Source organism: Microtus oregoni, unplaced genomic scaffold, assembly GCF_018167655.1.
Source record: "Microtus oregoni isolate MIOR12 unplaced genomic scaffold, Mior012 000001F_ref0000356, whole genome shotgun sequence".
In the NCBI taxonomy this organism is placed as follows: Eukaryota; Metazoa; Chordata; class Mammalia; order Rodentia; family Cricetidae; genus Microtus; species Microtus oregoni.
Genome location: NW_024543060.1, coordinates 20,448,748 through 20,464,236, shown reverse-complemented (window position 1 = coordinate 20,464,236; position 15,489 = coordinate 20,448,748).

The window sequence follows — 15,489 nt, the reverse complement described above, 5'->3', positions numbered from 1 at the left end:
AGCAAAGCCCAACAGGGATGTCTGACTGTTTCTGGGCACTGAGGTTAGGTGAATGTAAGAATGTCACCTCATTCCCCAAAACAACATCTCTGTTCTTTATGCTGTTATTTCAGCCTAAGTGGAGCAGTAGCATCCTTTATTTGAGATTTTTTCTAACTGTGATCTCCTATTTCAAAACACAGGAATTACCAATGTTGTCCCAGTAAAGCTGTTTTCCCATTAAAGGCTAGTAATTTGGGAACCAATTTTTATTTACAGTCAGTAATAAAACATTGATTTGAAAATAGCCTATTTACTTCCTAATTCTACACATTTTTCTCTCCTCTCTGCTTTTCTCTTTCTCTCACCCCTTCTCTCTCTTTCCAAAAACTGAACTTTATAAGTTTTATTGTAACTTTATAGTTAGTGATTAAAGGATACTTTAACAGACTTGGTTATATTTTACAGTTTGGGAGTTGAATAAGAATTTGAGCAATATGAATAATTTTTTTGATCTATCTCTTACTATTGTTCTAAATTAACTTGTTTTTTAACTTCATACATATTATTTGATTGAAGTACATAGTAGCTACTATATACTTGCAGGTAATGTAACTGTTTTATTATAGTAACGGTTAGCATGTATTTGGTATTTACAGTGTCAGAGGTAAATTTTAACATAAATTAATAAGTTCATTTCCTTTTCATGAGTTTGTTATTATGAATTAAGCCATTAAATATGCAGAGAATCTGAGGCATACGGATACTGAGTAGAATTCTATAACTCTTATACATAATAAATTTTAGGCAAAACTCTCAACTTAATTTCAGGCTATCCAACTTCAGGCTTACTAACACAAAATTATCTAGAAGTAAAGACTAGTACAATATATCATAGATAAAATGGACCTTTAAAAAACCAATAAACATTGATAACATTTTAGATTGCAATTATTTCACCCCTTTGTCTCCATTTAAGAAATCCATTTATTGAATCACTAACAAGTACAATATGCACTGTTCCAATGGAAATTGACTAGATAGCTAAGCAGCATCTTTGAATGTCAAAGGGGAGCCTTTGGAAATGGATCGGAATTCTAATCTCTGCACTAAAGGTCTTCTATGGAGCAGTAAATGAAAAAAATGTGCAGGAACATTGTTTTAGCACCTGTTTTATTGCCTGCACTTGATGTAATTAGTGTACTTAAAGACAGCTCCATTGGTTATACCATATGGTTTGTAATCATTAGTGTAATAATAGATGTACCATTTAAAATGGAGCTCAACAACAGAGTGCTATTGTTCCATGACGTTAGCATAATAGGGGACTTTCAGTGAACTAACTGAGTCCCAATTTGCAGTCTCTAACACACTTAGGTTCTTAGCATAATAAATGTTAGATGATGTAAAAGCACATGAACAACTATATTCTTTAAATACCAGTAAATATTCAATGTTTTTGACACATTTGACCCTAAAGTAATATCATTTTAAATACAATATTCATAGCCTTGACATAAATTTCATTAGCATTTAAAATAGGAAAGTTGTGCTCTCTTTCTGTTTACTAACACTTAGTATTCTATTGCAAAAATTCAAGTAGCTTGATACTCATACTATATTCAGTAGTTATTAAAATAAGGTCCAAATCAGGAGCAGAAGGAGACGGAGCACGAGCAAGGAACTCAGGACCACGAGGGGTGCACCCACACACTAAGTCAATGGGGATGTTCTATTGGGATCTCACCAAGGCCAGCTGGCCTAGGTCTGAAAAAGCATGGGATAAATCCGGACTAGCTGAACATAGCGGACAATGAGGAATACTGAGAATTCAAGAACAATTGCAGTGGGTTTTTGATCCTACTGCACGTACTGGCTTTGTGGGAGCCTAGGCAGTTTGAATGCTCACCTTATGAGACCTGGATAGAGGTGGGCAGTCCTTGGGCTTCCCACAGGTCAGGGAACCCTGATTGCTCTTGGAGCAGATGAGGGAGGGGGACTTGATCGGGGGAGGGGGAGGGAAATGGGAAGCGGTTGTGGGGACGAGGCAGAAATCCTTAATAAATAAATAAATTAAAAAAAAAAGAAATATCTACAAATCCAAACAGAAATAAGTAGTTGATACAGGATCTCATAAATAATGGGAAAAATTCTCTTTAAACCTCAAGCATGTTGATTAAGCTTACAGTGTGCTCCTAAGTGATGATACCTAGGAGGAGAACAGAGATTCTCTCTTCCTACATCCAGCAAGCTACAGAAGTGACAAGCAAAATGCAATCCCAGTGGAGATAGCATTGAAAGGAAAAGAGAGAATATAGATTTCACTGCTTTATGAACTCCTACATGCACTGACATTTTTATGCACACCCTTATGTAAAAAACCCATATGTGAGACTATATACCTCAGGCGTATGAATAAAATCTGAAATTGAATGAATTTTTATTATTTGGGTGCGAAATTAAGGTGAATTTTATTCTAAAACTGCAGGTCTGAAGAGGGATGCAAATATGTATCTGTGTAGGAAAACTGAATGCCATATTAATTTCTCCTACATAGAACATAAGTTTATATAAGTTAGAATTTAGAAATCAAATATTCCAATAGCCTGAGTGGATTTCACAAAAGTGGATTTCAGGCTGTGACAAACTGCTTAGTAGCTGATACATCCTGAAGGATTGCCTAGGACACAATATTTTCACAAAAAGTAGGGTGTCTGCATTCCACTTATACTTGCTTTTGTGGTCTCTGTGATTATGACTTTTGTATTTATTCAACAATTCAGCCATTGATAGAACATTCCTTATACAACTGAATGTTAAGATGAGAAAAGTTGCCCTGACTGCTGCCTACTTTGAACTGTCTTCATATCCTACACTTTGTAATAGATATGATTTCAGGCGTTACCACATACACCTCATTGACAGAAAGCAAAATTAGATGGTAGTGTTCTGTAACTTTTACATATTATTGGAATAGGGAGTGAAAATGAGAACACTCTATTGCAAAACACACTTCAACTTTCCTTATTCTTACTTTTCCAAATTTACTTTCAGGCCAAGGATTCTTATTTTAACTTTGTTTCCAGTTTACTCTAAAATTTCACCTTTTCATAACAATATCTATACCAATCTAAAGGGTAGCTATGAACTTTACTGGAGCAAGATCTGCTAGGAATTGACTAAATCCCTTGGGTGATATATTTGCACGTACGCACACACACATAAACATAGTGTAAAACCCAGGCAGAAACTTTTTAGCTAACAAGATAAAGTTACCTTCTTCTATGTAATTGCTTCCACATTATATTCCAGGAGTAACGCAAAAGTCCTCCTAATGGAAACACCTAAGTGCATGTGAACATTTCAAATAAAAAGAGTACTATATATAAATCACACTACTTCTTATATTACTATTATTTTTAATACTTCTTTTTCATTTTACATAGTTATCCCTGTTTCCACTCCCTCCTTTCCTCCCACCCCACCCACTTCAACCACTGAGAATGGGTAAGTCTTCCCATGGGGAGTCAACAAAGTCTGAAACATCACTTCAAGGCAGAACCAAGACCCCCCACCAATAATTAGATTCATGACTACCTTAATTGTCATCATAGAACCTTCATTCAGCAACTGATGGAAGCAGATAAAGAGATTCACAGAAAAGCAGTGGGTTGAGCTTCCAGAAACCAGTCCGAAGAAGGGAAGAACAACGACATGAGCAAGGTAGTCAAGACCATGATGGTGATTCCCACAGAACCAGCTGACTTGAGCTAGTGAGAGCTCACTGTCTCTGGACAGATGATAGTGGAACCTTCATAGGACCAAATTAGGTCCACCAAATGAGAGGAACAGTTGTAAGGTTTGGGAAGTCTGCATGACTACTGGCAGTAGGGCCAAGATTTATCCCTAGTACTTGATATGGCATCTTGGAGCACTTTCTCTTTTTAGGGATACCTTGCTCAGTCAAAAAAAAAAAAAATTACAAGGCCGGGCGGTGGTGGCGCACGCCTTTAATCCCAGCACTCGGGAGGCAGAGGCAGGCGGATCTCTGTGAGTTAGAGACCAGCCTGGTCTACAAGAGCTAGTTCCAGGACAGGCTCCAAAACCACAGAGAAACCCTGTCTCGAAAAAAAAAAAAAAAACCACCAAAACAAAACAAAATTACACTATTAATACTATAATTTTATTATAGAAAGTATAAAACTACACTTTAATAATAATTATAAAACTATAAAATTATACTCCTAAATTATAAACTTATAATTTATTATAAAATCAAGACACAAATAAACACACATCAAACATACAATTAAATATTAAAATAATTTAAACAATCTAAACAAAATGAGTTTTGGAGGAAGTGGATGACAGTGTAATGATCTTGCAGTCTTGTAACCTGGCTGTCCTTCATTTCTGGGCTTCACTTCCTGACTACAGAGCACTGGGACTATGTACTTTACATGGCTGTGTTATCATATGTTCCCCTTCATTTTTTGCTGTGGCCCATTGTATTGAGTGAGGTAACCCAGACTCATGAAGACAAATATAACTGTACTCACTCATAAGTGGCTTTTAGACATAAAGCAAAGAAAAAACAGCCTACAATTCACAATCCCCGAGAACCTAGACAACAATGAGGACCCTAAGAGAGACATACATGATGTAATCTACGTAGGAAGTAGAAAAACATAAGGTATCATTAGTCAATTGGGAGGATCATGGGAGAAAGTATATAGGCAGTGGGAGAAAGGTAGGGGAGTGGAGAAAAATACATAGCTCAATAAAAGCAATTAAAAATATAAAAATAAACTACAGCCCAGGTATTTGATGACAGCAACAAGAAAGATTACTAATACACCATGTTTATATAATTGCAGTTTCTACATTTATATATGGTATAAAAAATTATATATAGGATTTTAAACTGCATGATTAGATGAAGAGGCATATTACTTTATAAAAGTGAATCCCAATTAATAAATAGATATTTCTGTGAGACTTGTAAATTATTTCTTATTTATTGCTATCACCTCCAAATCTACATTTGACATCTAAAGCAGTTACATTTCTTGAAACTTTTAGTAAGTCCTTCATTAAAGACTATTCTTCTTTGTGTCTATTTTTCTGGGTTCAACGCGGCTGTAGGCATCATTAGTGTGGCTCCTTCAGTCTCCTTGAATAATATGCCTGGTACAATTTACTGATTTGCCTATAACTTATTTACCTATTTGCCTAAAAAACTATGAGGGTTGATTAGCATTGGGTTATCAAAAATTAGCTCCTGTGGAGTTGGCTTACAAGTCATTTTACAGAAAACAGTTGTTCTTCTTTGACAAATATGTGGAAGTAGAATTGTACTGTCATACAGTCATGGTAGGGTAAACTGTTAGTGAATATCATAAGTGTGAACTAGTTTGTTTCTTGAGGTTTTGTTTGTTTCTTTGTTGTATTTGGGTTTGTGTTTGTTTTTGTTTTTCCTTGCTGGTTAATTTCTTTTACTTTTTGGAGCTCAAGATATATCATTCACAAAATAACTGCAAAAAGGTGTCTCGTGCCATCCTAAAATATAATTTCTTGCACATTGGTCATCCCAATTAACTTTGTGACGTTTCAAACTTGGGTGATGTCTGAAGAGTCATTCTTTTGCAAGGGACATTTGTCTTGGGAAGGAAAAATCTTTCTTGGTGATTTGCAACATAAAGAAAAGGAATTCTTATATGCCATACATATCCTAAATATTGAACTCTGATTATTTATCTCCTCCCATGATCAGAAGACTAAGTTTCTAGTATATGTGGTGCAGTTGTCTGCAGAGGTTCAAGGCAAATGAAAGATTGCCTGGAAGTGGAATGATAGGCATTTGTGAGCCACCTGATGTGGGTTCTGGGGAATCACTCAGAGGGTCTGCAAGAATATTATATTCCTAACCACCCTGTCATTTCAGTGGCTAATGAAAACATATAAAATTAAATTACCTATCTACTTTCTTGAATCTCATACTTTTTGAGAGAAAGATGGCCTATGAAGAGATGAGGATTTATTAATTAAAATTGTGTCACTATGAATTTCTCTATCAGATTTTTACAAGAAAAATTACTTTAATATTTCTTCCATACTCTCTCAAATGTAAACAATGACAATGAAAAAAGTATTTACATTTTGGTGAAAAAATATAGAAGCAATTTTATCCTCGAGAAAATAGATAATAATGTTTTCTTAAGAGTCAGAAAAGTCTACCAAGAATAAATATCACAAAAACACATACATAGCAATTTTGAAAATGGGAGTGTGTAAGGAAGAGTAGAAAGCAATATTGGATATGAACAATACAGGTTGGATCCATGTGTGTTTGTACCACAGAGGGCATAATAAAACATGTGGAATTGGAATACCTTTAAATAATAAAATAATTACAATAAAGTTATTTTGAATAAAGAAAAAAAGTTAAACATAACAGACTGTGAAATGAGTTGAAAAATGGACAAAGACTAGCATTAAATTCTGAATAGAAGTATATACTAATGAACACCTTTAGTAGATCTCCAAACAAAACATATTTCAAACTAAGCATAGTTAGGTATTTCTAAGAAATATTAAGCAGATGTAATATAAGAACAGATTTAATTTCAAATATTATTTTAGGTGATGGAGATATGTCTCACTTAGAAAAATTCTTACCTGCCATGTGTCATGCCCCAAGTGCAATCCCAGTCCTAATATATGTACACATTCCACTCATTCTCAAACATGCTTACACTCAGTGGAAGACCCATGTTCACACATGCAAACCGCCAAAAACACATGCGTGTAGGCAAAAATACATACACACTTTGAGCATATACAGGCACACATGCACATACTGGCACATATACATATATACACATGCACATACACTCACATGCCATACACAACTTATACACACACACAAACACAACATCAACACATGTATACACAAATGTACACACATTCACAACATATACATAGGCATGAAAACACGTTTACTCCTTTCAGTGGCTACTCTATAACCACATAAAATTCTCTTCTTGCTCAGTTTCCTTATTCTAAATCAATTTCTAAGAATTTACAAGGACACAATTTCTGTTGAAATCAATAAAATTGCTTATTTGTACTGAGAAATTCAATTCATATTGCTGTTGAATTGAATTTTTATTTAGCACTGTTGGGTCTTTTTATTCATATTATACCAGCCAATGCTATATGTCCCATTTCTGCTTATCTAACAGCTGCTACTTTTATAGCTGCTGAAAATAACTATGTCCAGATAGCTCACATAATGTTCAGCATCACAATTCCCTTACTCAAAGATATGTCCCATATTGAAGGAGATGGACATTCTGCCTTTAGTTACCTTGTGGCTCAAGTAAGGAAAAGGTGCTTTGGAACTGAAGCATTTCTAAGTCCTCTTAAACCTCCTTGACAAGCTCTTTATCCATGCCTTATGTGGAGCAGGAATGGCACAGGACTTACATACATACATATATACACACATATGAATGTTATATATAACTTGAATTAATAAATATAATAATATATTATATAATAATATATTATATATAATGTGTATAATTATATACACATTAAGATATATTGAGAGAGAGAGAAAGAGAGAAAGGAGAGCATTATGTTTTCTGACATTTTTTCTCTTGTGGTTTTAACAATCATCAGATTTTAGAATTATCTTTTTTTATTTTATGTTTTATTAATTTTCATTTTTCTTTATTTATTTCATCATTCGACACACAATACAACATGACTACAGCCTTCCCTCCTCCCATATATCTTTCATCCTTCCACCTCTCTTCTCCCCCAGATCTATTCCTCCTCCAAGTCTCTTTACAGAAGAACAGGCCTTCAAGGGATATCAACCGAATATGGCATAACAAGGCAAGAACCCTCATATCAAGGCTGGGCAAGGCAACCCAGTAGGAGGAAAAGGGTCACGAAGGCAAGCAAAGAGATCGGGAGTCCCCATTTACATTATAAGGAGTCAGACAAAAACCCTAAAATAAACAACCACAGTATTTATACAGGGGGCTTGGTGCTGGCCCATGCAAAGTCATGTTCAAACTGTGTGATCCCCTATGATCCCTGCTTAGTTGATTATGTGGCTGTGTTCTTGTGGTGTCCTCAAACCCCCTAGAAAAGGTCTATATTCAAATACAAACTTGAAGTGATATTTTCCTCTCCAAATGTTATCTAACATATTTATTCTTTTCTAAGAGCAGGATATAAACTGCAAATGTGATGTTATTCTTGTTTGCTCAAGCTGCCTACACAAACATCAAATAGGTCAACAAAATCTGTTGATTTTTCTCTCTATAATATGTCATATAGTCAAAATTTCACTTTCATTTTCTCTATTATGTACTAATTTACTATATTATCTATTCTTTCTTATTACCAAACCACATTTCTTCTCATTTCATTTTAAGTTTGCAGATAACATTTCACGTACATTATTGCAAACATATATGTTAGCACTACATTTCATTTTTAAAAGTATGATTTGGTTATGAATACTTGTACAGTGTGAATTTAAAATAGGTGTTTTTAAACTTTAGGCTGTGTGTGCATGTATATGTGTGTGTTCATGTTCCAAAATTAAACAACTATAGACCAGAGAGTTATATGTCATGGCTTTGCATGGCTCTTCATGGTTTTCTACTCAGTGGACTGTATACTAATGAATGCATGCCTCACAAGAGTAGTAAGAAACATAGAAAAATAAGTCAAAATAATAACCTTACATGGACTGAAAAACCTGTAAATATAGAATCCCTTAAAAGTTAATTTTTTTCTGCCGGGTGCTGGTGGCACTTGCCTTTAATCCCAGCACTCAGGATGCAGAGACAGGCAGATCTCTCTGAGTTCAAGGTCAGCCTAGTCTAGAAGACCTAGTTCTGGGTCAGGTTCCAACGATACAAAGAAACCATGTCTTGAAAAAAAAAAAAAACAGAAACAAAGACAAAACAAAATCAGTTTCAAGCGTGTTTGCTTTTCTTGACTGCTTCCGACATATTTTCCAACTAAGACTTTTAATGATACTGATTCTCAGTTTTAGTATCTTTGTTCATTGATATTACCCTGAAGGAGCACACGGGAATTATGTCCATCACCATTGTTTCTCTACTTCTGCCCCTCTCCACTGGTCATGCACCTTTCCATTACTCCATCTTTCCCACTGCTCCATCCATAATTGTTTGTCAGAGTGGCATTTAAGTCAGCAGTAGATTCTATTTGTTTACATGAATAAGGAAAATGGATCTAATAATATGCTAATGTTAAAGTATATTCTGTTAAGGGGTTAGATCCATGTGCTGAATATGACATTAAAAGGTTCAATTTTCTATTATGTTCTTCAGTTTCTTGCTTCAAAGACTTAATTAAAGTTCTTGTCATATAGGTTTTTCACTTGTTTGGTTAAAGTTACCACACAATATTTTATATTATTTATGTCTATTATTAAGGATAATTATTCTCTGATTTCTTTCTCTGCCCATTTATCATTTGTGTATAGTAGGGCTATTGATTTTTTTTTAGTTAATCTTGTATCCTGCCACATAAGGAGATCTTCTGGATAAACTGAGGACAGGGGCAGTAAAAACAAGAACATGAGGAAACAGAATGGTCCAGTTAGGGGAGGAATGGGGTGAGAGAACAAGGAAAGAGATATCTCCATAGAGGGAGCCATTATGGGGCTAGGGAGAAACCTGATGCTAGGGAAATCCCCAAGAATCCACAAGGATGACATCAGCTAAGAACTCTAGCAATAGTGGACAGAGTGTTTGAGCTGGCCTCCCCCCTGTAATCAGATTGATGACTACCTTAATTGGCATCATAGAACCTTCAGCCAATAACTGATGAAAGCAGATGCAGAGATCCACATCCAAGCACTAGGCTGAGCTACAGGAAGGAGTCCAATCAAAGAGAGGGGGGGATTATATGGAGGGGGTGAATAGGGGGAGTATCAAGATCATGACAGTGAAACCCATAGAGACAGTTGAACCAAACTTGTGGGAGCTCACAAACTCTAGACCCACAACTGGTGGTCCTAAATGGGATAGATCTAGACCCTCTGTGTAGGGAACAGTCTTGTAATCTGGTCTCTTTGTGGGACCCCTGGCGGTAGGTCCAGGATCTATCCCTAGTGCATGTGCTGACTTTTTGAAGCCCATTCCATATGGTGGGATGCCATGCTCAGCCTTGATAGGAGGAGGGGAGGGCAGGGGAGGGACTTGGGCCTGCCTCAACTGGATATACCAGGCTTTGTTGACTCTGCATTTCTGAGGAGTAAATAGGTGTAGGTTGGGGGTGTGGGGGGAGGGGAAAGAGTGGGAACTGTGCTTAGTATGTAAAATGAATAAAAACTAAAATATAAAAAAAATTTAAAAATAAAAATAAAAAATAAAAAAAAAATACAAAGCCGGGCAGTGGTGGTGCACGTCTTTAATCCCAGAAGTTGGGAGGCAGAAGCTTGCGGATCTTTTTGAGTTCAAGGCCAGCCTGGTCTACAAGAGCTAGTTCCAGGACTGGCTCCAAAGCCACAGAGAAACCCTGTCTCAAAAAACCAAAACCAAAAACAAAAGAAGAAATACAAAATAAAATTGTATTAAAACCAAACAAATTAAAACTAAAAATTAAACTTAAAAAAATAAAAGTAAAAGAGTTCAAGATACTCGAAAAAGAAAGAGAAGAAATAGGACAAATCAAAGAATAAACAAAAAACAGAACACACATATGCATATACAGATATGTACAGTAATACACAGTCAAGAGTTGCAATCAGAGATTTCTTTGTCTTCTTAGTGAATATACATTAATCCGAGAGTATAATAAGAGCTAAAGTAATTGGTATAATGTGTAATAAAACTCAATAAACGGAAAGAGCAGATGCTGGAAATATTTTCTCCTAAACACTGTGAGCATGAGGCAGAAGACACAGTGAAGGTACAAGTAGATAGATATTGCCCATCCACAATGTTTTATTCAGGTGCCAGGACATTCAAGCCTATCAAACATCAAATTATCATAGAATCATACTATGTCTCCTGCTTATTTCCTATCCTTTCCATCACAGAGGCCCCAAGCCTGATGCTGTAAACCACAGAATATATTCTCTCATAATTATAGAAGCTATAAATTTGATAAAAATATATTGCCAGGGCCATGTTTATTTTAAAAGCTTTAGGAAACAATTATTTTTTAAATATTTCTTGATTCTTTGTATTATATGTTTTTCCCAATAAACCTTTGAAATTTAAATACTTTTTTATCTTTATATGCACTTTGTGTCTCCATTGTTCTTTTCCCTCTAAGAAGTCTTATATTGGGTTTGAGTTTTTAATTCAGTGTGATTCCGTCTTCACTTTTAAATGCTTTTGAAGGGGTGTGTGTATGGGTGGTGAGAGTACAACTTGTTAGTTTTATTTAGTCACCTGGGTTCCTGTGACTGAACTCAGGTTTGCAGGTTTCAAGCAAGAGCTTTCTTATGCTGCGACGTCTCATTGGCCCCTCATCTGCATCTTTAACCACCACTGAAAAGACAGTTTCAAAGATAAGAACACATTTTTAGTTTCTGCATTTTGAAGTCTTGCTGAACGTTCATTTGCTGTATTTGAAAACGAACCAAGAATATCAAAGATCAGCTCTTCTTGTATCAGAAAATCAGAACCATGATAGAGGCCTCAATTTGTAAGTAAACAGCCAGACAAGGCTTTATTAAAAAGCATCTTCGATTGAAGTTTCTGGGGAGTTATGTATAGGAGAAGTTAAGGTTTTTAGACTTTTCAAAAGAGTGTTGCAAAAGAAATATCCATCATAGGCAAGGGAGATGATCCTTCCCTACTACATTGAGGACAGATATGGGGATTTCTGGAGCACCTTTGGGTGTAATACTGTGGGATAACTCAAAGTAAGGATTTTCCGAGGATCATCTGAAGCTATCTGGACCAAATACAAATCAAGTTTCTCTCATCTAGCAGAAATCTCTTTCTGAAGCAAAAGCAAGTAATAATGAGTGACCGACAGGACATCTGTGGTGGGTTTCATGTTTCTGTGGCTCAGGCAGCTGTGAAAGGTTCTGTAACTTCCCTGAGGTGGCAGCGAAGTTCGAAAGAATCCGGATCTCTTTTGCTGAGGGCTCAAGTCATACCTGTAAAGTAGCTGGTTAACAACTCCTCCTCTCTTCAGGAAACAGTGCTGCTGTAGTTGTGGTTGTTGTAGATGCCAAAGCCACATTAGGAGTGGCAGCAACATTGTCCACAATCCCACTGGACTCTGACACTAAACCGGTAACAGCAGCAGTTTCCATCCAAACATCCAAGCAGGACTTTCTTGGCATGCCTCTGACAGCCACTTCCTTGTGCTTCTGGTAGCTGCCACCTTGACCAGGCATTGTGAAAACCTCTTACAATTGTTAAATCAGGCAGCTCAAAGACCTGCACCAAGCAGCTTCCATCAAAGAAAGAGAGAAAATGAAGGGTGCTTGCTAGCATGTCCAACCTGAAATGAGCATTCTGTTTCAGTCAAACTTGCCACATAATAACTAAAATAAAATATCTTTGGAGGGTCAGGTCAATTGGTGTGCTTCTTAGGCAAATATCAATTTGGGAAAAACATTATTCACTATAGGCATATAAAAGTGAAAATCACATTTATAGTTGTTTTAATAAATTTTTTTATAGTTTAAACTTTATAAGATCCTCTCATAATTTTAAGCAGTCTAGGTAATATTCTTTATACAAAATATGTTTGAAAAGTGTCTACCAATTAGTTAATATAACTCTGTGTATAAAAGCTATATTTATTCTTTAAGGTCAGTATCTTCTTTCCTTCCTTCCCTCCCTCCCTCTCTCTTTCCCTTACATCTTCCCTTCCTTCCTTCCTTCCTTCCTCCCTTTTTTTTAATGGTATCTGAAAGTTTGTCTTTAATTGCTATGAGATTAGGAGAAAATGGCAGTTTCCAAAATAGCAAACAGAGTAATGGTTTCTGAAATATATCATCACTGTATTTTATTTTATTTCCCTTGATGGACCATAACAGTGTCAATCTGTGTGTAGCCCAGACAGCATACCTGCAACAATCCCTCTGTCTCAGTCTCTCATGTGTTAAAATTTTAATCATCATGCCTAGAAGTTCAGTAGTCATAATTGAACAAATTATTGAAATCTCATTTACTTTTTTATCAAGTAAAATATTTTCAATAGTGAAGCACATTGACATAAACTCATTTAGGATTGAGCTATACGTTTTTCTCTGGTCCCCTTCCATTCTTCTTTTCTACCCTATCCTGTGACCCCCATGCTCCAAATTTACTTAGGAAATCTTGTCTTTTCCTCCCCTCTATGTAGATTCATGTATATCTCTTTTAAGGTCATCTTATACTCATAAATGTAAAACTTTTAACCCAGCTAACACATATCAATTATTATAAAGCCATTAGGATGTATCAAATTTCAATTAAAGATTTTAAATAGTAAACATATACACTGTACTATTTAATGCTTCATGTTTTAATAATATATAATGAAAATAATTTTTGGAAATTAAATTAGCACAAATATTTGAAAAAAATCTTATATAAAAACTATTATTTTTTGTTTTTGAGATTATGGTATTATACAATGTTTCTCCTTTCCTTTTCCTTTCCCTCACTGTACACTTTTTGCTGTCTTCCAAATTAATAACTTTTTAAAATTTTAATACATGTGTTTACTTATATATGTACACTACAATTGCTTAAGTAAGTATAACCTTTCAGTATGTGTAATGTTACATATATGTATATTTTCATAGCTAACAATTTGGGATTGGATATCCAGTCTGTGAGCTCTTCTCTTGGGAAGACTACTTGCTCCTATCATTCCTTAGCTACCTGTACTTCTTTGTGTAAAGTTGAGGCTCAATGGACTTTTCCCCATCTACTTAGGCATGCCTACTGTTAGCAAGCTGATTCATCTCATATTTAGGCAGTCATGCTTGTGAGACTTTATTTATGTATCTTTAATAGTAAAAACTAGGGTTAAATTTTAAAAATAGATTTATTATTTTCCTCTGCATATGTGTGTGTGTGTGTGTGTGTGTGCGCATGCATGTATGTGTGTAGGCTTGTGTGAATGTATGTATATATTTTTTGCTATCTAGAAGCAATATACATTCATGACTAACATCACGTAAGTGTGAAGAACACTGGTAAATGTGCTCTATGCTACTATACATGTTCCAAACATAGTACTCAGGTTATCAGCCTTGGTGTCAGAAACCTTTACCTGCTGAGACATCCTGGAGGATCAATAAATAATTTTCATATAAGTTATGAATAATTATGTCACACTAAATGGACATATATTAATATTCAAAATTCTAGAATAGTAATGTATAGTAAGATATAGAAAATAGGTACATTATTTTATGCACATCCATTTGGCTTGTGAAGCACTGTAGATAAATGTCAAAAATAAATAAAACCAGCAAAACTCTCTTTGCTAGAGAGTAAAAAAATGATTTATGTACTAATTGTGCACTTAGTATTATACAAAGCATTATATTTCAAATGAGCTTAGATATTAAACAAATTTTGATTTCAGCATCATAGTGTATGTGACTTATTGACATGGGAATATTGATTGGACTATTTTAATGTAAATCATAAAATTTACTTGTCCTTATTCTGTGACAATCCTGTTTAAGCATATTAAAACTTATTTCAGAAATATTGCATACTTAAATATCTAAGTACTAAATTTGACCATCACATAGAAGTTTCTCTGCCAATAAAATTTTGAATTACCTGGCTTAACATTTTTATAAAAAGATCTTAAAACAAATACATATATAGATGGAATATGAGGAAACTTCCCCTATTTAGCAAAATAGGCCTGAGGCCTAAAGGATGAGAACACATTTTCCCTCAACATTTGTTTCCATTTATTCTTCAGTCAATTTATGTGAATATATATAGTGTTCCTTTGCAGTAGGCCACTTAGAACTGTCAAGAGATAGAATGACTTAGTCGCCCAAGAGAAGGAGCAAAATACAATTCTTATCTCTGTTGTTGACAATTTGAAGAGAGAGGGATGGAAAGGGAGGCAAACATGTGTGTGTGTGTGTGTGTGTGTGTGTGTGTGTGTGTGGTATGTCAGAGAGAGAGAGAAAACTAAAAGTTACATGCAAGAACTGTGAAAACCTGATGCTTTGAAACAAAAACTTTTCTTAATTTTCAATCACTGTTTCCTTATAGTCAGGGAATTCTTTTCTCTTCCAGCCAGCGAATAACTAATCTTGACTGTGCTAAACCTTGGCACGTTTCCCAGGTACCTGCAGTGTTCATTCTGGCTGTACTGTATCCCACAGTGTGGGCAGATGGCTCCAAAAAATTGACTAATGCAGACAGCAGTGGTCTCTTTGGACATGTTGTGAATGGGTGAGACTTCAGAACCCAAAATAATGTTTTCTTTTTCTTTCCCTGATATAAATGTGAGGAGGTCCTC